Source organism: Benincasa hispida, chromosome 12, assembly GCF_027475165.1.
Source record: "Benincasa hispida cultivar pf3 chromosome 12, pf3_genome.v1.1, whole genome shotgun sequence".
Classification (NCBI taxonomy): domain Eukaryota; kingdom Viridiplantae; phylum Streptophyta; class Magnoliopsida; order Cucurbitales; family Cucurbitaceae; genus Benincasa; species Benincasa hispida.
This window is the reverse complement of record NC_143489.1, coordinates 48,575,534-48,585,087: the sequence shown is the minus strand read 5'-3', so window position 1 is coordinate 48,585,087 and position 9,554 is coordinate 48,575,534. Positions and strand designations below refer to the sequence as shown.

At 37.4% G+C, this 9,554-nt stretch overlaps 1 non-coding gene across 1 annotated transcript; it reads left to right on the top strand.

Annotated features, from left to right (window-relative positions):
- Positions 1-6,864: 6,864 nt before the first annotated feature.
- LOC120068670 (small nucleolar RNA R71) lies at positions 6,865-6,971 on the top strand. Its single transcript, XR_005479303.1, has one exon. It is a non-coding gene; the product is annotated as a small nucleolar RNA R71 (small nucleolar RNA).
- The last annotated feature ends 2,583 nt before the right edge of the window (positions 6,972-9,554 follow it).

Sequence of the window (9,554 nt, the reverse complement as noted above, 5' to 3'; positions counted from 1 at the left end):
AAGGGATGGGTCCCTGCAGGGACTCGTTTCCCCAACAGAGATGGGAAATACCCCCCGCAGGGACGGGGATGGGGATGTTGGCTTTTTGACCCTTAATCTCAAATTAATTAATTTTAATTAATTAATTAATCAATGTTTTGATGATTACAAACTCAATTTTTAATTACTGAAAATCTTAGTGTTTTAATATGTCCATAGCGTAGAGCTCGGAATAACAATTCCAACACCTCTTGAATCACTCAAATCGGAGCTAAAATGAAGACGATATGACCGAAGCAAGTCTATAGAGAAAATATCGTGGTGGATGACGGGCATAACCAGACCATTTGCGTGTAGACATGTGGCAGCATATTGGTTGAATGGTGGATCATTAAGAGATTAACATATGATGGACTTTTGATTTTTGGATTGATTTAAAATAAAAAAATTGAAATTTAAAAGAAATTTAAATGAAAAATAAATTTAATATTATTTTATGTTTGTGTCTAACGACTAGTTTTTTACACATTGTATGTTTTTTATTTTTGGATTGACTTTAAAAATAATGAATTTAAAAAGAAAATGAATTAAAAGGAAAATGAATTTAATATTATTTTATGTTTGTGTCTAATGGCTAGTTTTTGACACATGGTATGTTTTTTTATTTTTTAGATTAATTTTAAAAAGAAAATGAATATCAAAAGAAAAGGAATTTAATATTATTATTATTATTTTTTTTTATCTAACGACTAGTTTAGTTTAAAATCTCCACCATTGATTTTTCTTTTCCAAAATCCAATGGTCCAAATTAATTGTGGTTTATAAAAAATTTTCCATCTCTATATAAATCATCTTCCTCTCTAAAGTTTAAACCAACAAATTTTACATTTCATAATCCTCCAAAACTCAAAAGTTCCATTATTGCTCTCTCTAAGTTCCCAATTTTTTTTTTTTCATCTTATTCTTGAGAGAGTGTTATTGTATTGTGAGGATAAACTTGTTGAGTGCTTAAACTTGTAAATCCACTCTAGTGAGAGTTGTATTGTGTTCTTCAAAAATTCCAACATTTGTAACGGTTTGATCCTAAACCATGGAAAGGATCGGGTTTGCTCTTGAACCCATAAAAGGAGCGGTGGTGTAACGGTTGGGCTCTAATCCGTGGAAAGAGTTGGAAAGATTTTATTCAAATTCCCAAGAGGCGCTTGGGGAGTGGAGTAGGTCGAGTTTGACCGAACCACTATAAAAATTATGGTGTCTTCTTCTCTAACTCTTTCCTTTTGATTTTTACAATTAATTTAAGCAGTTTATTGTATGTTTAAGTTTGTTTTATTTATTTGCTAAAATTTGATAGAATTAAATTATCACATTGTTTGTCATCTTATTTTTGCATAATTTGAATTTTTCTTATTATTTATAAAAAGTGTATTAATTAGTTTAATTGGGGTTGCCATATCGATCCAACAGGGGAGTCCCCCCGCCCCGCCCCGACCTTGTTGCCAACCCTAATCCCAACACCTTTGGGATTTGAAAATGGTAGAGTCACACTTACAGGATGAATTAAGCTAGTTAATGAATTCTTGGCCGAAAAACAGTAGCTAAGAACTATAGAAATTCGAGTTATTCTAGTATTAGTAATTAGCTGAGATTGTCTCAATTCAAGGGAGGGGCACCTGATCACCCTTCGGTACCTATTTCTCTAAATCTCTGAAGTATTGTGACAAAACCTAAATTAATAGTTTAATTAGGGTTTTTTTATTATTTATTTTTTCTGAATTGATTGGATGCTTATATTTTGTGTAATGGGTTAAGGAAAATATCATTGATACGGTCAATTGTTTATTATTCTTTTAAGCATGTCTTCCATAATTATTTCCTTGCTGAAGAATGAAAAATTAACCTGTGAAAACTATGCGACGTGAAAAATCTAACTTGAATACGATTCTAGTTATAAATGATTTGTGGTTCGTCTTAACGGAGGAGTGTCCTCCAATCCCTACTCGAAAAGCATTCCAGAAAATGAGGGGTGCTCATGACCATTAGACAAAGACCAATGACAAGGCTCGAGTCTACATCTTGGTAAGTTCTTCTGACATTCTTACCAATTAACATGAGGCCATGATCACTGCACATCAGATCATGGAGTCCTTCTAGGAGATGTTTGGACAATTGCCCTCTTAGATTCGACACGAAGCCCTCAAGGACGTTTATAATGTGCGAATGAAGGAAGGCCAACAGTGAAAGAATATGTTCTTAACCTAATGGTCAACTTCAATGTCACCGAATTGAACGACACAGTCATCGACAAGCAAATCAGGTATGTTTTATTCTGGAATCTCTTCTAAAGAGTTTCCTCCAATTCCGCAACAATGCGGTTATGAATAAAATAAAGTACACCATAACTACCCTCCTAAATGAGTTATAAACTTATCGGTCTCTGATGAAAAGTAAAAGACCGGTAGAATGAGAGGCAATGCTCATTCCAAAAAGTTCCATGAGGGTTCATCCTTTGGAACTGGGTCTGTTCCTTCATCGTCTGGTTCGAAAAAGATCTAGAAGAAGAAAGAAGGGAAGGGGAAGGCTCGCACTGCTGGGAAAGGCAAGGGCATGGGAAAGGTGGCCGAAAAAGGTAAATGCTTCTACTGCAATGTGGATGATCACTGAAAGTGCAATTTCCCCAAGTGCCTCGCTGAGAAGAAGAAAGAAAAATAAGGTAAATATGATTTACTGGTTCTAGAAACTTGTTTAGTGAAAAATGATCATAATGCCTGGATACTTGATCCGAGAGTCGCTGATCAGTTTATTCTTCTTTACAGGGAATTAGTTCCTTCCAGCAGCTCGAGGAGAGTGAAATGATGCTCAAGGTTGGAATGGGAGATGTTATTTTAGCTCATGCAATGGGAGCTGCAAAGTTGTTTTTTGGAAATAGATATTCCTTTTTAGAGAACTTGTATATATTTCCTAAATTAAAAGGAACCTTGTATCTATTTCTTGCTTAATTGAAAAAATGTATTCAGTTTCTTTTTCTTTTAATGAAGCATTCATTGTGAAAAATGGTGTGACTATTTGTTCAACTAAATTAGAAAATAACTTGTATGTGTTAAGACCAACTGAAGCAAAAACACTTTTAAATCATGAAATGTTTAAAACTGCTAATACTCAAACAAAAAGGCAAAGAATTTATCCATGTAACAATAATACATATTTTTGGCATTTGAGATTAGGACACATAAATCTCGATAGGATCTAGAGGTTGGTAAATAATGGACTCCGAAGCGAGTTAGAAGATGATTCATTACCTCCATGTGAATTCTATCTTGAAGGAAAAATGAATAAAAGACCTTTTAGTGGAAAAGATTATAGAGCCAAAAAACCCTTAGAGCTCATACATTCAGATCTTTGTGGTCCAATGAATGTAAAAGTTCGAAGAAGGTACAAATACTTCATATCTTTCATAGATGACTATACGAGGTATGTTTACTTATACCTAATGGAACATAAGCCTAAAGCCCTTGAAAAGTTCAAGGAGTATAAGGCTGAAGTTGAAAACCTGTTAGGTAAAATGATTAAAACACTTCAATTTAATCGAGGTGGAGAGTACATGAATTTTACATTTCAAGACCATATGATAGAACATGGAATTCAGTCCCAACTTTCAGTACTTGGTACATCTTAGTAAAGCAGTGTATCAGAAAGGAGAAATAGAACCTTGTTAGACATGATTCGTTCTATTATAAGCTATACTCAATTGCATAACTCGTTTTGAGGGTATACAGTAAAGACTGTAGTTCGCATCTTGAATAATGTTCCCTCAAAGAGTGTTTCTGAAACACTTTTCGGGTTATGGAGGGGGCGTAAACTTAGTTTGCGTTATTTTAGAATCTGTGGTTGTCTTGCACACGCACTAGTGACAAATTAAAAGAAATTGGAACCTCGTTCAAGGTTATGCAAATTTTTTTTTACCCTAAGAAAACGAGAGGTGGTTTGTTCTACGACCCTCAAGAAAACAAGGTGTTTGTATCGACAAAAGCTACATTCTTGGAGGAAGACCAAATGAAAGATCATAAACCACGGAAAAAATTAATATTAAATGAAGCTATTGAAGAGTCAACAAGAGTTGTTGATGAAGTTGGTTCTTCATCAAGAGTTAATGAAGAAGCCAACATTTCACGTCAGTCTCATCCTTCTCAATTGTTGAGAGTGACTGAACGTAGTGGGTGGGTTATATCAGAACCTAACCGTTACTTGAGTTTAACTTAAACTCAAGTTGTCATACCATATGATGGCGTTTAAGATCCATTGTTCTATAAGCGGACAATGAATGACGTAGATAAAGACCAATGGGCCAAAAGCATGGACCTTGAAATGGAGTCTATGTATTTGAATTCAGTGAGGGAACTTGTAGATCTACCTGAAGAGGTTAAACTCATAGAGTGTAAATGGATCTCTATATAAGAAAGAGAGATGTAGCTGGAAAGGTATAGACTTTCAAAGCTAGACTTGTAGCAAAGTGTTATACCTGCAAGAACACTTATCAAAGAGCACCTCTGAGCGGAAGCAAGATCGTTCCAAAATCATTGTGATAGAAATACTGCATTCACAATCAAACAAACTAGTTATACATTTAACAACAAATTACAACATGCTTTGAACTTTGAACAACAAAGGAACGAGATACATACCAGTTGAAGAACTCTTCTTCGCGTTAAATCTCGCTCTCGTCAATCCAGACAATCTCGCTGTCGCTGAGATCGTCAAGCCTATCATCCACCAAATCTTGCTGTCATCTACCCAGAACGGAATCTTCACAAAAAAGGCAACAATGGAGGACATAATCACTCAGAGACCTCAGTATTCTTGTAGTGAGAATCTAGGAGGTATGGGCTCTATTGGATTTGGTAGAGGGAAGGAGGAAGGAACGATCATTTACCACGACCAAGAAAGTGGGAGATATTTGAAGTCTATCGAATAGACAACTGCTTAATCGTTTAGTAAAAGGTACATGATCGTGTAGTAAGAGGGGTTTGATCGTTTAGACGATCATTTAGTAAAATGCTCGAACGCGCGATCACTTAGAAAAAGCTAGACGGTCGTTTAGGTAAGACTATGTGATCGTTTAAGAAAAGTGCACGTGTACACGATCGTTTAGTAAACTATGAGTTATCGTGTATGCTCTTGTTTGCTACGCTATGGGTAGTGTACTAATTGGGGAGCGAATATCTGATGATCTTCTTGCAAAATGAAAACCATTTTCATTTTTATCCTTCAGTTACGAAAACTGATTGCAACCTCCCACTATCTCATTCGATTATGGAGACAAAACCGCCAACAATTATCCCATAATTGTTTAATTAAAAAATAAATATAATCATATTATATTTATAACCTATGATTTTATATCACATCATATGCAATATATGAACCATAGTCCTTTTCTCCTCCACTAGATATAAATCATATTTATATCATTTTCCTCCAATTAATGTATCTCATACATCATGTCAATTATATCATATATAATGAAACTCCCTCTTGTCAATTTGAACACTTCAAACTGATCCAAAAACTGATTCTCAACTTGAATCCATTGAGCTACCAAGGGGACCTTATGGACCTATGGCTCGAAGATCCAACGGTACGTGAACAGCTGACTAAGATCGCATAGTGCTTGACCAATGTAGAATCTCCGTTGTGGGCATTAGTTTGCCCATATTCAATCATTTGAAGATTGACAGCGACATTAAGTTTATATTCGCCCCAAGATCGCATAGTGCTTGACCAATATAGACCCCTCCAATTGAGCAGGATATCGTGAAACTTCCTGGGTCGCACATTTTTTGTGGGACCATAGTATGTAACCCTTGCGTTACTACCACTGCAACGATCTTTTCTTCATCATTCTGTTTCTTTTTCAATCTTTGCGGGAATGGTGGTAGCGGTATTTCTTCTACCTCGTGTTCGAGAGGCTTGAAGGTGGACACAACTTCTGGGTTCGTCTTCTCGGGCTCTTCTGAATCATATGTCAATGGGTCCTCGATTGTCACCATATTTGGGTTGGTCCTGGTGGGCTCTTCCCTTTCTTCCGCTATTGTTTTTTCGCTTAGCAAGGAGACTACTAGGCATTGTTCCTTTCCTGTACCCCCAGAGTTGCAAGGGAGCTCAGTTGAGCTCGACAACACTCCTTCCTGTCTACTTTTGAGTTTGCCCACAATCTGTCCTATATGAATTTCAAGACTGCGGATGGACGTCGCTTGATTCTGAAGCACTGTTTCATTCTTTTCAATATATTGCTTCAGTAAACCCTGCAAGGATGAAGATTGTGGCGCCTGCGAATTGCTGACTTGGTTTTGTAGTTGACTGTTTGCTCACGAGAAAAATCCTTGTGGCCCTTCCTTTTGCGCCATAGGTTGATGCCTTTCCTATTGATTTTTCCACGTGAAATTGGGGTGGTTTCTCCACCTGGGGTTGTATGTATCGGAATAAGGGTTATTCTTCATGAAGCATATTGATTGCAGATTTTTTGGGCACTCTTCACTCGGATGTGCTTCTCCATAGATGACACAACTCGTGGTCGTTTAAGCAATTGTGTTGACCTGCCCTTTTTGCGTTCCCGTGCTATTGATTGCGATGCCTTGTATTAGGTTCATCATCGCGTTCATTTGGGTTTGAAGGGATGCAATGACCCCATTATTTGCGTCACTATCCTTGATTCTTAATCTTTGATCGCTTTCCCTCCAATCTTCATGATTCTTGGAAATGTGATCAAGGATACTCTTAGCCTCATCGTAAGTTTTATCGAGCAGACCACCAGTTGCTGCCGCATTGGCAACTGTCTGCGATGCAGGGTTCAAACCATGATAAAAGATTTCCATCTAGAGACAGTCAGGTAAGCCATTGTGCGGACAATCTCGCACTAGTCTCTTAAACCTCGCCCAGGCATCACTAAGCGATTCATCAATTTCCTGTTCAAAATTCGTAATTAACTTCCTCCTTCTTGCGTTCTCTGTTGGAGGGAAGTATTTCTTCATGAACTCTTCCACTACTTGTTCCCACGATGTTATCTCCCCTCGTTTGAGAGAATAAGCCCATTTTCTTCCTTGATCGCATAAGGAAAATGGGAACAACGTTAGTCGAACCTTCTCAACAGAGATATTTGGGAACACAAAAGTGTTGCAGATTTCAATAAAACTCCAGAGATGGGAGTGCGGATCCTCGCCACGCCTTCCACCAAACTGTCTGGTCGTTTGAATCATCTGCAACATAACCAGTTTCATTTTAAACCTCGATCTGCCCAGAGCTGGCCTCATGATTACTGGGGAGAAATCATATAGGTTGGACAATGCATAGTCCCGAATGGGTCTACTGCAGTCATTCGCCAAGAGGATGAGGTTGACCATTATATTATTTGTGTTTGCGGCCCTCTCTTCCGGTTGTTCTGCCATTCTTGGAGTTCTGTCTTGTTGTTATTGGCGATTGTTTTTCAATCTTCGTCGAAACGTTCTTTCAACCTCTGGGTCGTAATTCGCCAAAGATTGAAAGCTGCAAAGAAAATAAAAAAAGTTACCATTAGCACAATGTATTGCCGAAGTTCCCGGCAATGGCGCCAAAAACTTGATGCGTCTTTAATGCGATGAAATAATGGTGTAGAATGTGATGGTGAAATATGCGTTGTGCATGCATGTTTTCTCAGCAAATCCAACTATAAATCCTACTGAGTTGCCTGGTAAGCCCAGGGTCTCACACAGGGACTAAGGACACAGTATGCGATGGTAAATTTAGAATACTTTGCGGTAACAAATAAATCAAAGTGTTGGTTGGTTTGTTGTTTAAGGTATAAAGTGTATGCGGTAGATTTGAGAAAAGAGTTAATTATGTGAATGAGTATGCGGAGGAACGGGTTGAGAAGGTCTTTAGCTAGCGTTTCCTGAGAATGCGTTCAAGCTATGCGATCATGCTACACTCATGCGACAATAATTCATTTTCCAATGCAAATGCGATAGCTCCTAGTTTTAGGACGCATGCGATGTATGCGATGATGTCTATAGAGCTTATTCCTAAGTCTCTACTTCTTTCCTATGTGATGATGAAAGATGCACACAGGTACAAGGTGACCACATACAATCATATCCTATCTCTAGGGTGCATACGATGCGTTAATAGCAAACAGAACTTATTCCTAAGCTTCTATCTCTTGATTATGCAGTTCTAATCTGACTCTCCCGAGCCTAGATTCTAATCTGATTTTTCCAAGCCTAGATCTATCATTAGACTACCCTCTCGAGTATCTCTAAAGGACAAATGACGCATACATAATACAAGATGATCGCATAAAGTGAAGATCCCAGGTTATGCTATCTAAGTACTTCTCAACCCATTCGACAGATTTAGCTACTCATGCGTAATGTAAAGAGAGCGAAAAAATATAAAGATACAATTTCCATTTTATAAATAAGTTTAGAATACAAAATGACAATGGAAAAATAAGGGTAGAGAGCCTGGTAGCAATATTTTGTTTTCCAAGGCTTTTACACTGTGTTATCTCTATTCTATCCAAAAGATGTTCTTGCTTCCGCAAGAGTTGGCCCTCTCTTTGTTTTCTATGCTTCTCGGCACTCTTTTGAGTTCACTAGGACAATCTCTCGGCGTAATCTCTCTTCACTCGCCTCTGCCTTCTAAGTATGTAAAATCTAAGTATATGGTGAAGAAAAACTCTAAAGTCTGAGGAGCAGAATTGAACTATCCGAACTCCTTAAACGAAGGTGGCCTTCGGTATTTATAGAGCTTCAGGGTGAAAAGCTTTTTCTCTCTAATGATTGCACTGATGGGATGTCATTAATTCTCTGTCTGATGCACCGAATATTTGTCACCGAAAAGTTGAGTGTACTTGCTACAATCTGTCGTTAGCAGCTTGTTAACTTAATTCGAAATCGATCATCATCAGCTTTCTGTCCCATCGTGATTTATTAAGTTTTCACCTTGATGTGCCGGCTATATGCGGCCACCTTCTTGAGCAGATTTTTACGAACGCAAACGATCGCATATCCTTGCGGTCGCAATCTCTTATGCGCTCGGATGCTAATTTCCTTGGATTTCAATTTTGCCTTGTGTCAATGCATTTTCCTGTATAAAATATATAAGTTAGTTGTTTTAATGCGATGGACGCATGCGATCGCAATGTTGTAAACTTAATGCTTTTGGACGCAATATTATATATTTTTAGCGTCGCAATCCTACATTGTTTTATATCTTTGCGTTGTAATAACGTGCATTTCTGCCCGTTATCACACCCCCAAATTTAAAACAATGCTTGTCCTCAAGCATAGACTAAAGATTTTCTTTAGAAAGTCAACCGCCTTCTTCTTTCCTAGATTTCTCAAGGTTGCCTTATTCAAATCCTATACACCAAAATCTCCTTAATTCTTATCCAGGTCTCTTCTTAAAATATTTCTAAAATTTAGGGACCATAAATTTAACCTTCAAAAAGACTTTACTAGTTTCTAAGGCATCGCATGATTTATTTCATAAAAAAACTTTTCCAACTGGGGTCTTTTCAAATGATTTTTTATCCTTGCGTATTT